The 20,217-nt window shown below is 42.7% G+C and overlaps 1 pseudogene; it reads left to right on the forward strand.

Annotated features, from left to right (window-relative positions):
* The first annotated feature begins 5,561 nt into the window (after positions 1 to 5,561).
* Positions 5,562 to 5,661, forward strand: LOC114692135 (annotated as a pseudogene).
* The last annotated feature ends 14,556 nt before the right edge of the window (positions 5,662 to 20,217 follow it).

The following is a 20,217-nucleotide window of genomic DNA, read 5'->3' on the forward strand; positions in this document are numbered from 1 at the left end:
CAAGGAAAGCAATCTCTTCCTCTACAATTGTCAATTGGGGTGGAGAAAAATATGCATATCCTCTCCGATATTTCAGGTGTGATTAAAGGGTATCTTTTTGCCTGAAAGCCAAATGTAAGTGGGCACCCTGCCTTTTATCTGCCTACCCTCTCCTGAGGAGTATTATTACATCTTTTGACACTAGAACACTAGCTGGCAACAGCCCTGAAAGATGACTAGTCATTTTGTGGTATTTGCTCCTCTGTCAGGGGGTTCACTGTGTGACTTTGAACTTTGCCGGCTGTGGTTTTCTTGTTTTCAGGACAAGGAACATGGAGACTTCCTCAAAAGACTTAAGCCCTTGAGGGGATGTTGTGTAACCCCAGCCTTGGGGAGGCTGAGGGGAAGAAGTACCTCCAGTTCAAGGAGAGCCTCGGTTACAGGGTGTAAAGCCAGCCTGGGCTATAGAGTAAGACTGTCTCAAAAACAAAAACAAACAGTAATTAAAACACACACACACACACAGAGTTAAATAGCCTCATCTACTATGGCAGAATAGCTTGCATAGAGACATGATAGGCCAAGAAATAATATAATTCACATATCAGTTATAGACACAGGGGAACCTCAAAAACCCTAAAAATCCAAGCAGCTAATCATCCCCAGTGTCTGCCTCTGAAATGTAGAACCAGGGACAATGTGTGAAGGCAGAGCTGGGAAGCTCGCTTCCTGTACTTTTGGTTATGAGCCTAGCCTTTAGTGGCGAGCCGTCTCTCCAGCCCGAGTCTGGCTTCCTAAGAAAAGGCATTTATCAGCATTTCCTGTTTGTAGCATCGCTTTACTTTATATTTTAAAATTATTAAGTGAAGGAAAACAACAGGCCTTAAAAATAATTTAAAAGTAAGGATAGTGGTTGAATCTCTCTCGCAGGATTGAGGATAAAACTGAACATGTCAGAATTCTAAAAGAATCCCAAAGTTGGTATCAGATCTGTCAGAGTTACAATCTCTTGCTGTCCCTGCAGAAACTGACTCACAGCGATTAAAATTTCCCCTGATGGGTCACTCAGCCTTGTCCCCAGACAGTGGCTGTATATTCTTTTTAGTTCCATGCTCAGAAGCGTACACTGCCACTGGACAGCTTTGACATTTTTTATTTAACTTTATATTTTTTGTAGCCATGATAAATTCAGATTATCAAATTTAATTCCAAAAAAGAAAAGTCCCGGATGTCTGCAGCAAAGTAGTGTTTTGAGGAAGAGAGCAGCGTGCCCTTCCCTCCCTCTGCTTCTTAAATGAGGAACTCCTCCCCTCCCACCACCAGCTTGGAGTGAGGGAACCACGGCAGCTGCCAGACGCCAGCAGCTGGTGACTGTTTCCTTTGGCAACTGACGTGAGCTGCAGCGCCCCCTGGAGGTCCCCAGAAATGCAATGAAGTGTCGAGACTGCGTCCCGGGCACCAGGTCTCAGGCTGCTGAGGTCTGCCCTCTGGTGGCAGTGATGACTAATTACATTTCAAAACTTTTTTGTTTTGTTTTGTTTTGTTTTGTTTTGCTTTGTTTTGTTTTGTCAGTGTGTATAAGCACCGAGAGATGAGAAAGATCTCTAAACACAGGTCGTGCCCTTTAGATGTGGGTGGGAGACCAAGTCTCTACTGTTTTGGATTTATGCACTCTAAGCTAATGGTCCCATAGATACCAGAAAAATGAAAACAGTACACACAGATGCACTTCACATTCAAGTCTTTACAATTCCCTGTCTACAGAATTATCTTCAGTTGAAGAGGATATTCAGGATCACTGGAAGGAAACAAATGAGACAGCCCCCTGCCAGAGGTTAGACTGGACAGTTAAGTGGACTGATTTGTTCACTGGACTTTGGTACCATGCACATACCGGGAATTCAAGGAAAAACTAGAAAACACGAAGCTCAGGCGAGGATAGGCCTGGAACAAACATTTTTCTGCCACACAGCAATATTCCTCCGTCACACATAATCACAAGATGCCTGGTAAGACACAGAATGATGCCAGATTCCCTAACAGGATAGAGATGGATTGGGAACCAGCAAAGGAGGAAGGAATCCAGCATAGAGAATTTGTGATTGCCATGCTAAGGGTGTGGCATGGCAAGTCTCTTTAGAGAGTACAGAAAGAGATAAGAATTTTAGGTAGTTCACAGCAGCTATTGGTGTGGTCCAACACAAAGTTGTAAACTTACTTAAAACAGTATGGGATTGTTGTTGTTGGTTTTAACTCAATTGTGAGGTTCTCAGGCATGGACTTTGTAGATGCCTGTGTCTTGTCCCAGTGTGGTGGAGGGAGAGAAGTGGATGGTAAAACTAGCTGTAAGGATAAACCTGTGTGACTGCAGAATGAACAAGTGTCCTGCGCTGTTCTCAGTACAGACAGGGGAAATGGAGTTGTTCTCAGTATAGACAGGAAACTCAGCTCGATAGTAACAGCTCCATAATTCCGAGTTGAGGGTAAAATGACATTTAAACAATTCTGATAATGTAGTCTTCCCTAAGCTGCTTTAGAGTTCCAGGGAAACTTCTCAAATATATTTCATGATGATGAGGACACAGAGAAATTGAAACCCTGATGCATTGCTAATGGAATTATGAAATGTTGCAAGTGCCGTGGAAATCATTTTGGCATTACCTCAAAAAGTTCGGCATAGAATTACTATACGCTCTAGCAATTCTATTCCTAGGTACGTATGCCCCCCAAAGAACCGAAAAATGTCCATAAACAAAGCCTGAACATGAACTCTCATAATAGCATTAGACACAACAGCCAAAGATAACAACCCACGTGTGTAAGAAACAAGGATGTCTGTAGGATGGAGCATCACTGGACCAAAGGGAAGAAGCTCGGCCACGTGCTATGAGGTAAAAGAAGACAGACGTAAAATACTATGTTGTATCATTTTTATTTATGGGAAATATCCAAAATAGGCAAACCTATAAATAAAAAGAATAGTGGTTTCTGGGACCTGGAAGCAGCCTGATGGGTACAGGCATCTTTGGGGAACAGTGAAATATTTGGGGACTAGAAGGTAGAGATGGTTGCACATCTCTCTGGTTATGCTAAATGCCATTGAATTTTACACGTTTATGTGTGTGTTTTATGCTCTACAAATTTTACCATAATGGAAAATTAAATTTTAAAATGGCTTCAAGCTGGGTGGTGGTGGCGCACGCCTTTAGTTCCAGAACTCAGGAGGCAGAGCCAGGAGTATCTCTGTGAGTTTGAAGCCAGCCTGATCTACAAAGTAAGATCCAGGACAGGCACCAAAACTATACAGAGAAACCCTGTCTTGAATAAAAAACAAAAACAAAAAAAAATGGCTTCAAAATCTTTTTAATGCCCAGTGACTTTAGAAATGACTTCTAGCTGAAGAAAAAAATGAAAAGAACATTGCAGTTTGAACAATTTTAATTATAGTCATCATAATGTAAAGGTTTGTTTTTCCTGAATTGACTGCCTTTAAATTGTGTCCAACCTTTAATGTTATGAATATCCCTGCAATGTATTCACATGGCTGATGATTACAGTTGTGAAAATAATGATGTTTTAGTGAAAGGCTTAAATAAAATAAAATAAGTCTCACTGTGTGAGCCAGGCTGGCTTTGTGTGCCACATCTAATTAAGAACTTTTGGGTCCGGGATTTAGCTCAGTGGTAGAGCACTTGCCTAGTAAGCGCAAGGTCCTGGGTTCGGTCCTCAGCTCCAGGGGAGGGGGTGCAGAGAAGGACTTTCTTTTGACTGGGGAGGCGGCTCCATGGGTAAGAGATGCTTCATGGGCACTTATCCACCTGAGGTTAGATCCCCAGGGCCACACCAAAGGCAGAGGCACTTGCCACTAAGCCTGACAACCAGAATTTGAACCCAGACACCCACATGGTAGAAGGTAAGAACCAACTTCTACAAGCTGTCCCCTGCTCTAAACACATGCCACGTGAGTGCAATGTGTGCACTGTTATGCCAGTGTGAGCACACACACACACACATACACACCCCACTTTAAATGCAAAGCAGAAAGGGGAAGCCTGTAACTTTAGTGCTGGAAGGCTGAGAGAGGGACATCCTAGGGGCGGCCAGCCTAGTCACTTGGTGAGCACCAGTTCAGTGAGAAGATGTCAAGAAGAAGGAGGAGGAGGAGGAGGAGGAGGAGGAGGAGGAGGAGGAGGAGGAGAAAGTTAAAAGAGAGAAAGATGCCCTGAAAATGGGTGTTTTGCTCTACTTCCTTATTCCATAGATTCTAAGATGCAAATGCACATTAATTAGCTTTTCCTCTTGCTGTAACCAAATGAATCAGGAGAGGAAGGGCCGACATGGGCTCCTGGTTTACAGGGCACAAGTCCATCAAGGTGGAGAATAAATGGAGGCGCTGATACATTGCTCAACAAATTATGTGAGTGAATGCAAATGTAATATACCAGTCCAGAAATATTATCACTTATGATACTATAATTTCTTTTAGAAAAAGGATTATCATTTTATTTATATATATATATATATATATATATATATATATATATATTATATATTATATATTTTGGTATCCTGGTTGGTTTTTGCAAGTTTTTAGTAAACACTTATTAAAGGAGTTAAGTTGAAATATGCTTACTTTTAAGCATGGTGGCCCATGCCTTTAATCCCAGCATTCTGGAGGAAGAGACAGGTAGATCTATATGAGTTCAAAGTCAGCTTGGACTACAGCCAGACTAGCCAAGGCTATGTAGTGAGATCCTGTCTCAAAATAAAAGTGAGACATTATACACGTTTTAATGTTTGGAACTCTGGATAATTTTTTTAAAGAATACAAATATTTAAGAATATTTAGAAGGGGCTGAAGAGATTGCTCAGGGGTTAGGAGCACTGGATGCTCTTCCAGAGGACCCAAGTTCAATTCCCAGTTCCCACCTGGCAGCTCACAACTATCTGTAACTCCTGTACCAGGAGATCTGACACCTTCACACTAGTGCACATAAAATAAAATTAAATAAATTATAACAAAAAGAATATTTAGAAAAGAATTAGCATATTTGATTAACCCTAAGACATTGACTATGTGACATCATTGTTTTTCATCCTGTGGTGACAGACATGCTGCCAGCTGGGACAGAGTTCTTTCGTATCACTTGGATTTTCAGTTCACATTTATTGAGATGGCTTTTAAAGACATTTTTAGGAAAGATACTATTTTATATTGCTTACATATGCATGTAAAAAAGTAAGCAAATCAAAGCTCTTTCACATTCAGAATCCAACTTTTCAGGATTTTTTACATTGACAGTCATTAATTTCCACGTTTTTAAATCAAGACTGGCCCAACCTACTTGGGTGAGTGCTTGCCTGACATACAAGAAGCCCTAGGTTTGATTTCCATCATTGAGTAAAATCAGCTGTGTGGAGCTCACTTATAATTCCAGCACCCAGGAGGTGGGGGCAAAAAGATCAAGAATTCAAAGTCATTCTTGGCTATATCACAAGTTCAAGGGCAGCCTAGGATACATGAGGCCCTATTTTAAAAAGAAAATGGAATCCAGATAGTTTCTAAAAGAATGTTCCAGGGCTTGCTTAAGCAGCACATATACTAAAATTGGAACTACGGGAAAATTAGCATGGCCCCTGCACAAGGAGAACATGTAAATTCATGAGGCGTTCCATATTTTTCTGAAAAGAAAGTTGGCTTTGCCCATTTTTTATTTAAAAAAAATAAAAATAAAAATAAACTTGATGTAAAATACTATGTTCCAGGAGCTGGAGAGATGGCTCAGCAGTTAAGAGCATTTGATGCTCTTCCAGAGGGCCTGGGTTCAACCTACATGGGACTGACAGCTGTCTGTAACCCCAGTCCCAGGTATCCCAACACCCTCTCTGGCCTCTGAGGGCACTGCATGCATGTAGTACACAGACAAGCATGCAGGCAAAACACCTATGCACATTCAATTACATTAAATTAAAAGAATGTTGCACTCCTGTCTCTGAAATATTTTCTCCAGGCATTTGGCTTTTTAAAAATTATTTTACTGTTGCACATGTATTGTCTGTGTTTGTCTGCATGTATGTCTGTATGTCTCACATGCATGCCTGGTGCCTGCCAAGGGAAGAAGGCATCAGATGCCCGTGGAACTGGTGTTACAGACAACTGTGAGCCCCAGATGGCTGCTGGGAATAACCAGGTCCTCTGGAAGAGCCGCAAGTGCTCTTAACCATTGAGCCACCTCTCTGCCCCAATTTGATGCTTTTTGATGTACACGTGAAGGCAGTGACTGCCTCATCGTGAAAGTGCCTGACCTCAGTGACTGTCATAGGGATGCTGACTTCAGGGATACCAAAATACAAAACATTTTGCTGGGATTCAGTGTAAAATTGTTTCCCATGGGCTTTGAACATTTGATTCTCACCTGGTTTGGGAAATTACAGAAACTTCGGAAGTGAGGCCTAGTTGGAAGAAGTAGTGCTTTGGAGCCAGGCCTTGAGGTTTATGGTCTAGACGTTTTCGGTCCTTTCTGCTTCCTGTTCTGACAGATGTGCAGAGGTAGGGGCCTAGCAGCATGATCCCCTGCTACCATGTGTTTCCTACCACTGGGAACTTCTGGTCTCTCAAACTATGAGCCAAACATTGTGTGATAGTTTTCTCTGATACTGAAACATCCCATCTTTCAAGGAAGCTCCTTAAGCAAGAAGGTAAACAAAATAGCTTTAGGAAGTTCCTGAAACTGACCAGATTCACTGGGCCCCTTCCTGCCAAGTAAGCGATAAGAGCTGAGAGTCCCTTTCAGAAGAGCAGAGCTAAGCTAAAAAGAAGTCTCTCAGAGGAGCAAAAGCTTCAAAGAAGACCCTGAAGCCAGACCAGGTGCCTGGAAGTAGCAGAAACCAGCCTGGATAGTTGGAAGATGTTTAGACCAGAGTCACTTGGAAAGAACGCACTCCAACCTGTTCATCTGCCTGCACACTGTGCAGTGTGTTCCCCAGCTTTTGTGAACTGTCACCCATGACAGTTGGGGGTGGGCTTTGGGGATACAACTATCTTTGAGTCATTTTTGTTTTTCTAAGTAGCCCCTCTCTCATTGTCTTAGTTAGAGTCTCTGTTGCTAAGAAGAGACACCATGACCACAGAGACTTTTATAAAGGAAAACATGTAATTGGGGCTGGCTAACAATTTCAGAGGGTCAGTCCATTATCATGACAGGACATGGCAATGTGCAGGCAAACGTGGTGCTGGAGAAGGAGCTGAGAGTTCTACATCTTGAACCGCAGGCAACAGGAAGTGGACTGTGCCCCACAGTGGGCATAGCTTGGGCATGTGAGACCTCAATGCCCATGCCCACAATGACACACTTCCTCCAACAAGGCCATATCTCCTAATAGTGCCACTCCCTACAGGCCAAGCACCCAAACACATCAGTCTATGGGGGCCATACCTATCCAAACCACCACCCCCATACAAGTAACCCCAATAAAACTCTTTGGCTCACCAGGTTGGACTTTGGTGGTATGTGTACTTTGGTCTGTCATGGGTTTCCTATCTGGGGTGAGCAGATGTGTGTGTTGTGTCTTCCCAGGAAATTTTTGTCACACAACACCAAAATAAATCTTCCTCCTTCCCTCAGGTGGCTTCTTGTCAGGTATTTGGTAACATCAATATAAAAAGTAACTAGGGGGCGGGAGGGGGGAGAACAAGGGAATCTGTGGCTAATATGTAAAATTAAATTAAATTATAAAATTGAAAAAAAGGAAAAAAGAATAAAGATGCTATGAACATAAAAATAACAAATAAAAAGTAACTAATATAAAAAAAAGTAACTAATACACACTTGTGTCTATAATCTATAGGATGAGGAACCGTAACAAGATACTCATTTTCAGTGGTTATGATGTTCAATATTTCAAATAATTCTCAGCTCTTTTTCTTTGTCTATGATTATGGAATAGGTCAATTCATTACTCATGGCAATTGATCTACAGCATATGAGAAAGTTTCTAGACCTGTTCTGGGGACTGGGAATACAAGAGAAAAGAGAACAATGTTTCCTACTATCATGGAACTTATATCCTAGAAGGCCGAATTTTAGGACTTTATTTTAGGTTTTTAATTATGCGTGTGTGTATCTGTGTCTGAGCATGTACAGATAAGTGCAGGTGCCTATGGAGGCCTGAAGAAGGCATGGGATCCCTTGGAGCTGTAATTACAGGTGCCTGTGAGCCATCCAGCATGGGTGCTGGAAACTGAGCTCTGGTCCTCTGCAAGACCAGCAGGCGCTCTTCACTGCTGAGCCATCTCTCCAGCCCTAGTAGGTATTCTATAAAAGTGGGTGAGTAAGTAAATGAATATTATACTAGATGATGATAAGGCTGGGAGAGAAAAGACAAAGGCCAAAGACTAGACAAGGACACAAGACTGTAGGAAGATTTCACTGGAAAGACCTGGGGGAAACAGAGAACTGAAGACAGAGTATTCCAGATCACCACAGACTCCAGAGCAGCGAAGGTCTGGAGGGAGTGACCCGTGGGACTACAGTGGAGAAAATGAAGATGAGGGCTGTAGGTGATGGAGTCGGAAATGAGGAGGAGCCAGGACCAGGACCGGATGTGACCACTGCGAGAACATTTTGACTGCCGTGTTAAAAGGAGGCTGAGAAGAAGGCGAGTAAGGAAGCTGTTGAAATAATTATAACAACAACAAAAAAAACAATTATAACCATTATGACAAAATTATAACAAAAAGGCTGGGTAATTTAGAAATAATAAATTTAGAAATTTATTTCTCACAGTTTTGGATCCTGGGAAATCCAGAATCAAAGCATACCCTCAGATACTATATCTGCTGAGGATAATGTCAGCTGAGGGTCTGTTTCTCATGGGCGGATCATTATGTGTATCTGTGAGGCAGAAGGCAGTGCAAAAGGGCCACCGTAGTTGCCTCCAGCTCCCTTTTATCTCTGTGTGTGCACATGTATGTGTGCGTGCATGTGAGCATGTGTGCCTGTGTGTGTGTGTGTGGTTTGTGAACGGAAACTGACTCATAATTACCCTCAGGAATAAGGTGTTTTAGGAGAAAGGGCCTTGGGGCCATGATTGGGTCGCAAGCTGAGAGTAGAAGCATTAGAAACAAGCTACTTTACATATAAAACATCACAGCCTTAAACGGGAGAAGAGACTTGCTCTTAAAACCTGGAGAGAAGCTTCATTATGGGTAAGAATAAGAGATGGTGCCAGGGGTCATGAGAAAGAGCCGTTTGGGGGGTTGGGGGTTGGGGATGAGGGGGAAACGCCTTCAGAAAAATCCATAGAACAAAGGAAAAAACCTAACTTTTTTATAATCTTTGAGAGCAGGAAGTTTCACATCACATGATTTAGTTCAATAGAGAATCCATGACAGAGCACAGAAGAGCCAGGTACTGTTGAGGACTGTAAATTAGAAACTTCTTAACTCTCTTCCAAGGTGAGAGCTGCAGGCTGTCTTCAAGGCTGTGGAATCTGGATTGTTAGGAGTGATTACCGTCTTAAGGGGGCATGACCATGTTCTAACCAGCGTGTTGTCTTTCTCATTGTTTTGAATCAAGACTTTGCTGTGAATCTCAGGTTGATCTCCAACTTATGATCCTTCTGCTTTGGGCTCCTTGGTGCTGGGATTACTTCTAGCCCTTTCATAAGAACAATAATCCCATTCATAAAGGGGAGACACTCATGACCAATCCTTTCCAAAAGCTCTGGCTTTCACGCACTATGACCTAGTGTGAATTTTAGAGGGACGAAAACACTCAAGCCATATTTTTCAAGGTTTAATATCACAGAAATCAATATCCCTGTCCACGCAGCTGTCAACAATGTGAGAGAGATGAGGGTATCTTGGATCAGAGTCACGTGAGTAATGTTGTGCTCATGTCAAGAATCCCCCAAAGACCACCAAGGAGCCAGTTTCCAATGGAAGCACACAAGGGTCTTCTTATTTTCAAGTTCGAACCTGGACCGCCACCCTATGCTCCCAGTGCAGCAGATGGAAGGAAATTCGGCAGTGGCCAGGGGCTCAAGGGTAGGAGTGTTTAAAAAAAAAAAAAAAAAAAAAAAAAACACAAGCCAGGAATTACGTGCTTTGGCATTTGGGATTGGGTAGAAGGGATATGGGGCAACATGATTTTTTGAAACTATTGGTCTAGACTTTCTGCACGAAACCACATTTGAAACTATTGGGTTAGACTTTTGGCACAGAACCACAACCTGCTGACAGGATTATCTGGATATCTGCAAGGGCCATAAACCACAGACAAAATGTCTGGAGAAGCATCTGGATCATGTTAAACTTTACTGTCCTATTTCTTAATTGGCTGCTTCTAGGGTATCTGTTCAAGTTGTTATGGCACATTCCTGAGATGCTTCCTGGAACTGAGTACAGTCTCCGGTCACCAGGTTGTCTAAGATGGAGTCTGTAAAGTCAAGTGTAGACCTTCATATTGCATCCACAGTACCTGAATACACTGAGAAGATCCCATAATGGGATTTGTTGGTAGAGAAGGTGTGCAGGGGATACAAAGAGAGATCCCAGATGATGTCCAGATAAGGGAGTTAGGAAGCCTTGTCAAGAACTCATTCAAATTACATTAATTAAAGAGATGAGTTATGGCAAAAAGCAGATGGAGAAGTTTAATCAACACATTGGAAAAGGGACCAATAACCCCAAGTTTATCTTTGGGGTACTGTTATGAACTCTGGGTTTAAACAGAAGAATTGAAGAAGGGGAAAGAGCTCTGTATTATTAATCGGCACTATCCACAAGGTAGTCCCGCCCACCGCCTTCTTAGTTTGAGTCTTGCAAGGTAGTCTAACAAATTGTTAATCTGTTCTTCACTGTCATCACCCAAGGGGACTAATCTGGTTTCTACAAGATGATCAGCTCCAGGGTGTAAACTCTACACCACAGACAGCTGTGTTAACTGTGGAAGTGGTCTGATCTGCCAGGATTTGCTGATCTCAGAATCCAGGGTGACTGACTTACCTAGCTCCGCACTTCCAGCCTTGGAAGCCCTCCTCACTAAGACAGGCAAGGGAGTCAAAGGCTCTTGGTGTGATTAACAGGACTGTGCAGTCACACTGGAGTCTGAGCCAAAGCAAAGACAGACTCAAAATGCAAGCCGGAAGTGCCCGACTTTTAGTTTCCTTGTGGACTCAAGTGAGAAAACGCCGGCTTTTTAGCAAAAGCAGCTTGTGAGAGGCCACTGCGGTTTTCCCTTCCTTCAATGCCTGACCTCCCTGCTCAGGGCTTCGGGGTCTGCTACTGAGGCACCCAAACTAAGACAAGCACTTAAGTGATACTTGGACTAAAGGAGAGAGTAAGAGACTTGATCATCCCCGTTATTCACTATATTTATTTAATATTTTCTGAGATTTTGTGTAAACTGAGTTACTTTCTATGTTGAGACCATATGTCAGTGTCCTGCAGGAATAAAGATCTTCTAGGAAAAGACACTTGTGCCCTTCCTTTGGCTATCAGACTATGGAAACAGCAGACCACTAGGAATTAGAATTTCCCCAGGAATCCCATGCTGGGGGAAGGGAAAGGTTGAAGCCGTGTGCCAGAAGGAGGAGGTATTTGTCTCTCCGAAAGTGACCTCACCAGGTTCTGACAATTTACCAGGACATCTCAAGGGACAGACTGGAGCCCAGACAATGATGGGTCATGATAGGTGGGAGTCGCCTTGACCAGGGCCCTCTTGCCCTCTTTTTAAACCTAAATCTCATGTCAGGAGCCAGAAGATGGGCTGGGTGGGGGTAGGGTCACCTTTTAATATACTCTTTTTTTCCAGTATAGTGACAGGTTATGACAGGTTATACAAATCTATCTCTCTCTCCTCTCTCTCTCTTCTCTCTCTCTCTCTCTCTCTCTCTCTCTCTCTCTCTCTCTCTCTCGTGTGTGTGTGTGTGTGTGTGTGTGTGTGTGTGTGTGTGTGTGTCTGTCTGTCTGTCCATTTGTCTGTCTGTGCCTTGTCTGTCGGTCTATCTGTCTATCTATCTATCTATCTATCTATCTATCTATCTATCATCTATCTATCTCTTTCTCTGAGATAGAGGTCTCATTTTGTAACCCAGGCTGGCTCTGAATGCACAGAGATCCTCCAGCCTCTGCCTCCCAGATACTGGGATTAAAGGCATGTGCCATCATACCCAGCTTATTTATTTGTATCTTTAAGTGGTGCACTAAGGACAGGTGACTGAGTCTAGCTTGTTAAGGCTTTCAGGGCCCAGGCGCTGACCATAAACTCTGGTAACAATTTCAATTCTGAACATGCATACCCATGTATAATGTTGACTCTTGCATGGCTGAATTTTTATAGGAAAATTCTCAAGATTCCACTAGTATAAAATTTCCTAATTAAGTCAACATTCCATCAATATTCCATAAATATTAGTTTCTGGATGCAAGTATAAAAATCAATAAAAGATGGGCTAGGAAATGGCCCAGCAGTTAAGAACACTTATTGTTCTTGCAGAGGACCTGGGTTCTGTTCCCAGCACCCACATATCAGCTGGCAACTGTCAGTGGCTCCAGTGCCAGAGGATCCGATGCCCTCTTTTGGCTTCTACAGGTACCGGACACATACATGATATACGTGTAGACCAGACAGTCATACACATAAAATAAAATTAAATTTCTTTTAAAATTTTAAACAATCAATAGGAGAATCAGATATGGTTGCCACATGCTTGTGATTCCATCCTTGTGAGGATGAGGCAGGGGGTCTCAGGTTCAAAGTTACCTGATCTACAGAGTGAGACCCTGTCTGGAAAACAAAAACAAATAACAACAGTAAAAGAATAGACGAAGATAAATATGAGTCTCTGCCTGTGTGTATGTGGGGGTGAGTGTGTATGTGAGAGTCTGTTAGTATGGGTGAGTCTGTGTGTACATGTCTGTATATGTATGAGCATGTGCATGTTAAGCGGAGTTAAAGTTGCTTGCCGCCAGGCAAGTCTACAAATAGCCCTGGTGAAACTGGAGAATACATGTGGAATTCTGAAATGTTTTGCCTAATGCCTAAAAGCAATATGGTCACGCCCATCCTTAATCATTCATGAGTATTATTTCCAGCTATATATGTTTATCTGGCACAGTGCTTTGTTCTGGGGACATCCAGTGAACTGACCAGACATGAATCTGCTTTCACTGCCTTGAGAGGAGGAGAAATGGCATTGTGATGATTTGATTGAGAAGGCGGTGAGGTCTGTGGGGGTAAATAATGAGACTAACCTAGACTGGACCACCTCGCCTCTCACAGGAAGCCACCTCTAGGCTGATCCTGTAGGACAAACCCAGGTAAAGGAAAGAGTGCATTATGGGCTGAAATTAGAGGTCAGCTTTAGCCACAGCCTCCATCCCAATAGGCCACAGGAACTCCACCCTCCTCGGCCTTTTCTCCTGCACTTTGTTCCTGCCTCAGTTGCCCATGCGGAGGCCATATGTTCATTAAAGCCACCTCTCCTTTGACATTTTTGCTGGACCCAGGAAAAAAATCATTTAATTTCCCTGCTCTGTGTGCCTCCGGTGTCCCTGGTACATCACAGGTCCTTATTAAATATACTTTGTGTATTAACAATCAAATATATCTAACCACAGTACTTTTTTTATAAGCTCAACCCACCTCCATGTTCTGAGCTTGGATATCATCTACTACACTGGTCAGAGAGAGTGCCCAGGAGCTCGGAGGCTTTGGGGGAATAAATGGAGCTTCCTAAATCGGAAGACTGACTTCTGGTGAGAGGAAGCACTCTGGGGTAGCCGTTCACATAAACTCTCCGTACAGCTTCCTGAGAACTCTCCAGAGGCACATGCCTTTTCTAGTTGGGTAATTAAGAAGTGTTTACATTCTCCAGAGACGAGCTGAACGCCCTAGATAATTCCTCCAATTTTGATTTAGCAAAAAGGTGAAGTAACGATGCCATAATTCCTTTTTGGTTAATGCCTGTTAGTTTCGATCTAAGTAATGGTTTAATCACACTGTGGACCCATGAATCACCTGAGTTGCTTTAGAAGCTCCTACCCTGGCAGCTGCTACTTCTTGCTTTTCTCTGATAAGTAGAGTTGTTTCATTTTTATTGCTCCTTCTCTCAGTAGCTTTTTTGTTTTATTTTATTCTTTTTAAGAGAATTTTTCATTTTTATTTTACACGCCTTCATGCATATATTATCAATACTGCAAGCAATGTTATGGGTGTATTTACTCAATGAACATAAATAAAATCCAAAGAAAAAGAGGCATACAAAACAAAAAGTATGCTTTGTTATACAGTTTATACCAGACATCAGGGAAGAGAAGCTTAGGAGAATTCTCAGGGTACATGAAATGTTTTATCTGCCATGCTTATGTCTTCAAAGATGCTCACAGCTAATCCTGAATGCAAGCATCCGTTCTGTGGGTGGATTAGGATTAGCATAATTTATCTTTTGATTTTTAAAAATTTCATGACTAATTTCATGAGTAACTGTTTTACACCGTCCTAAGCATTTACGAGAGTTTAGCATATGCCAATGTGTCTATCTTTGTGCAGCTAACAAGTTGATCTTCTGAAAACTCCTGAGTGATTGTGTTACTGTGTCTCTTTTGCAACGGAGGAAACAAGGTCAGAGCGGCCCAGTGATCACCTGACCTCTTTGGTGATGGAGACAACATCAAACAGCTGGAAATTCAAGTTGGCTTTTCTCCAAGCCCCCTTCCACCATCGTTAGTTTCCCCCGGGGTTAGAGAGGCATGGCTGCAGGCAGAGCATGGGGTTGCTTGCTTATATCTTAGAGGATAGGAAGCAGAAAGGGGAAAACGCTGGTCCTCGGTTGGCTTCCTCCCCCACCCCAGCCCTTGAGATGATGCTGAGAACCCCACACATTTCTAGTGTTTTTAATTTTTTATTTCTATCTATCTATCTATCTATTTATGGTGGTTATTGATTATTTGCTTTTTTGTTTTATTTTATTCTTTTTAAGAGAAATTTTCATTTTTATTTTACACATATGAGTGTTTTGCTTGAATGCATATATGCACAATGTGTGTGTGCAGTGTCCCCCAGAGGCCAGAGGAGTGCACTGGAGCCCATACAACTGGAGCTACAGATGATTGTGAGCTACCACATGGGTGCCGGAAACTGAACCAGGGTCCTCTGCAAGAATAACAAATGCTCTTAACTGCTGAGCCATCTCTCCAGGCCCTGTTCGCTTGCTTTTCAAGACATAGCCCAGACTAGCATCAAACTCACTCTGAAGCAGAGAATGACTTTGAACTTCCCATCCTCCTGCCTCCACCTTCCAAGTGCTGGCAGTGAGGTATGCACAGACAACCACGCTGGGCCACAATTTTATAGTTAAAATAGTGAATGTATACAATCAGCAATTAGTCAAGTTGTATATTTGGGGATGGAAATTCAGGGTGAACATTTTTATCATCGTGACAGACTAAAGATTCCTTGCTTTCCCTAGAGCCTCCCTGGACGCTAGCACAAATGCTCCCAGAGAATGCTAAGCAGGGCTTTGCTTTTTTCAACAAAGACTGAGCAGGAGCTGACGGGAAGGTTAGCAGGTACCTGCTGGTATCAAAGAGGAAGCAGAAGCTTTGTTAAACAGGATAATCCCTCCAAGATGGCCTCCAGAGAACCACCTCCCACCTCCTTCTCTTCTCTGTAGATTCCATCAAATTAGACTTTTCAAATGCACTAGATCACAACAGAATTGAATAGGATACAGAACACGCAGCAGATTTTTAAGAAGCTACATTATCTGACATTAACTTGTATCATTTTTTTTAAATCTGCTTTAAGGGCTGGTGAGATGGCTCAGCAAGAAGCTGTAGCAGTCTGAGTTCTTTATATCAAACAACTAAAGAACTCTGGCTAAATTGAGCAAAACGGAATTCTTTGGGAGGTATATGGACCTTGGAAGGATTGAAGAGAAGGATGGATCTGAATAGGAGAGATCCAGGAGTTGGACATGGTAGTCCATGCTTGTAATCTTGTACTTCAGAGGCTGAGGCAGGAGAATAGAGAGTTCAATATCAATCTGAGTTACATAGTGAGACTCTGTCTTAAGAGGGGGGAAAAAATCCAGGTGGTAGTGGCACATACCTTTAATCCCAGCAAGCGGGGAGGCAGAGGCAGGCAGGTCACTGTGAGCTCAAGGCCAGCCTGATCTACAGAGTGAGCTCCAGGACTGTGAAGGCTATACAGAGAAACCACCTGAAAAATAAATAAATAAATAAATAAATAAATAAATAAATAAATAAATAAACAAATAAACAAATAAATAGAAAGAAAAATCCTGGTGCCCCCAGAAGGTCTAAGAAGCAGGAACTAGGAAGTGGTCTTATCTGAGACATCATCTCTAGTGACTAATTTTCATTGTCACCTTGACTGGATTTGGAATCACCTGGGAGAGACATGACTGGGTGAGTATACAGAGTGTTTCCAGAGACATTTAGTTGAGGAAGGGACCCTTGGGTGGCACCATTGACTGGGGTCCCAGGCAGGATAAAAAGGGAGAAAGGTACCTGTCCTGGATCTTACTCTGTAGACCAGGCTGGCCTTGAACTCCCAGAAATCTGCCTGGGTCTGCCTCCCAAGTGTTGGGATTAAACAGGCACCAAAACTACACAGAGAAACCCTGGAAGAGAGAGAGAGAGAGAGAGAGAGAGAGAGAGAGAGAGAGAGAGAGAGAGAGAGAGAGAGAGGGAGAGAGAGAGAGAGAGAAGCCAACTGAACAACCCCCTCCCTCTGCTGCCTGACTGTGGGTACATGTGACCAGCTGCCTTCTGCTCCTATCATTATGACCTTCCCACCATGATGGATGATACTCCCAAACTGTCAAAGTCAAAGTCAACTCTTCCTCAGCTACTTTTCACCAGATAGCTATCTGGTCATGGCAACAAGAAACACAGCGAATGCAAGGATGAACGGCCTTTCTTTTGAGATCTTTACATCACTGAGCTCAAGAAGGAAGATAATTAGCCTTGGCAAGACTTTTGCCTGGGCCTTGGGAAGAGAAAGGATGAAAAACATGATTCAAAATCCCACCTAAATACATCCAGAGGGAGAGGGTTCACTCATCCAAAGGGGTGCTTTCATTCAAAGGAAACACACATTCACAATGTAGATCCATTCCAACATACAGGAACCCCACCGGTGGTGGGATGAAGGCATGGGTTATGGTGTGTACTATTTTTCCAGATAACCCAGAACTGGCTTGTTTCATCCCAAGAAAGCAAGAAGCAGTCTAAATAGAAGAAATAATAGTATGAAAGAACCCTCAAGAACAATAGATTGATTATTGTTTTGAATCTGTATTTGGAAGTCACACGGAGGTGGGAACCTCCACGTGATATTTCGAATGGAAAGGAGGGACTCGTAGCAAGCTCCAGCTAACTTGCTCTCATTGCTGTGCTTTGGATCTCAATAAAGTTCTGTAGGTTAGGGAAGTAGAGAAGGAAGCTGGAGATTTGTGAGTCCTGGAAAAGACAGGAGACACACAGCAAAGCGAAGGGACCTAGGGCAAATGAAGAGTCAAAGTCTTTGGAGTGGAAAAGGACAATTGGAGCTGGCCTTGGGTCCAGAAAAGAAGGAAGAGCACTTAACCGCTCTTCCAAAAGACTTTCAGATTCAGTTCCCGGCGCTCACACTGGATGGATGGCTTACAACCACCTGTAGCTCCAGCTCCAGAGGATCCAACAGCTTCTTTTGGCCTCCAAAGGTACCTGCACATATGTGGCGCACACACACACACACACACACACACACACACACACACACACACTTTTTAAAATAAATAAATAAATAAATAAATAAATAAATAAATAAATAAATAGGTATGTTTATAGTTTCACTGCTTGCAGGGAAGGGGTACATCTTGAATTTCTAAATACTGACAAAAACCTTCACGGCCCATTTTCTTTCCAAGAGAGACCACAGTCCACAATGTGTCAATTGTAGTGCATGATTGCTCTGGTTAGATTTAAACTGAGCAATCTGCCTTGGGGACTTCTATCATCAAGCCAAATTCCTTCTCATGTGCATATAATTCAGTTAAGCCCTTAATGATGCCCCATGGCTTTTATCATGTCTGCTTCTGTGTCTTTATTTAGTCTGATGGATTTGCAACTGACTGATTTCAATCCCTAGGGCTCAGATTCAAGGATATCTTCCACTCTCTTGGGGACAATGAGACCCTTGAGACCAATGAGATCTCTGAGACAGTCCTATTAGAGGTCTGTCTGTTGACCAAGAGGCTAGGGGTTTTCCCTAGAGGCTGAGGAGGGAGAAGGACGTCAGATTAGCTAGGTCAGGGAACTGCCTGGATGAACAGGGTGGCAGGGTGACCTTGAGGTTCTTGGCAGAGGATTCTATCACATGCTCCAGTTAAGTAACACACCCCTCCCTTTACTTCAGTCAGTATTCTTTCCCTGTCAGACCCAAAGAAGATACACCAGATAGGAAAGAAGAGCAAAGTGAAGCTAAGACCAGTCCTGACCCATCTTCCTCTCCGTGGAGGGTCCAGTGAGGCTCTAGAGAGAGGAAGAAAGTAGGATGGGTCTTTAGGATGGAATAGGTTCTGCATATATATCTGCCTGAACACATGTATAACATTTATTAATTTCAAATCATGCTCCTGACATCATACAATATGGGGCAGGGGGGGTGGCGATGAACCAAGTGTGCTGGTATGCACCTATCATCCCAGAATCCGAGAAATGGAGCCAAGGTATCAGAAGCTCAAGATTAGCTGTAGCTGCATAGTAAGTTCTAGGCCAGACTGGCTACATGGGCTCCTGTTGTTAGTTGTTTTTGCTCTTTTGGGGGGCCCGCCACCAAGCTCCCAAATAAATCACACATGAAGGCTTATTCTTAATTATAAATGATGGGCCTTAGCTTGGCTTGTTGCTAGCCAGCTTTTCTTAATTATCCTGTCTATCTTTGACCTCGGGCCTTTTTATCTTTCTCTATTTCTATATACCTTTCTTTCTTACTCTGTTGCCGGTTGTGTAACTGGGTACCTGGATGGCTGGCCCTGAAGTCCTCTTCCTTCCTCTCTCATTCCTTGATCTTTCTTCCAGATTTCTCCCTCTATATATTCTCTCTGCCTGCCAGCCCCGCCTGTCCTCTCTCCTGCCTTGCTCTTGGCCATTCAGTTCTTTATTAGATCATCAGGTGTTTTAGACAGACAAAGTATTACAGCTTCACGGAGTTAAATAAGTGCAATATAAACAAAAGTAACACATCTTAAAATAATATTCCCCAACAGGCTCCTGTCTCAAAAACCAACCAAACAAAAGAAACCACATGCCTCTTTCAGTTACCTTTATCTTACTGAGCTTTTGGGTTTATTATTACTATTATTATCATCATCATTAACTTATCAAACCATCGCAACTGAGGATACAGCCCGGTGGTATTTTGATCTTAAATCATCTATAATCATTGAAGTTAAGAATCATCAGAAAAGTGAAGTGGCTCTTGGAAGTTAAACCCTGAATTTTAGCAGTTTTGCAGTTGGAGACTCTAGAAACGTCCAGTCTGTGATGCTGGACTCTCCGGACCTTATTGGCGAACCCTGAAGATTTTGACAGTAGAGTGCTTCCTGGCAACTGGTGTCTATGCACCAAGCAAGCAGCCACAATATTCTCATCTATAAAATACAAGGATCACACACACACTTGTTCATGCCTACATGCTGTTTTATCCCTGAACTCAAAGAAGCTCAATGCTGCTGTGAAGCATGTCCCTGTCTCAAATGTTAACCTCCAGGCAAATGCACCTCAGGACCCCCATCTGCTATTAGGGTGACTTAGTTAATGATGCATGTTGTTTAATGTCTAGTTGGCTACTAGTAGTAGAATTCCCAAGTTATTTATTCTACTCAAATTGAGGCAGGCTAAAAGACAGGAAAAATTATGGAAGCAAGAGAATGAAAAAAAAAGGCCTCCTTCTGGAGTCTGGTTGAAGCCTCTCCCCCACTAAGAGTCAAGAATTCCTACACAGTTAGCAATGTTGCCTGGAAAGACTTCCTACATAGGGACAATGGCTCTTTTATACAGAGATATTGAAATAAAAATGTTAAAATAGCAATGAACCATGCTGAAGGCTTGAGCATGTATGACTTAATTCTTTTCCCTGGATAGTTTCTAAGAATCCCTCAGACAAAGGCTGTTATCTTTTGGGATGATTAAAACATCCTAGTTCCCCTTACAGTTTTTTCACT

This window comes from Peromyscus leucopus, chromosome 5 (assembly GCF_004664715.2).
Source record: "Peromyscus leucopus breed LL Stock chromosome 5, UCI_PerLeu_2.1, whole genome shotgun sequence".
Lineage (NCBI taxonomy): Eukaryota > Metazoa > Chordata > Mammalia > Rodentia > Cricetidae > Peromyscus > Peromyscus leucopus.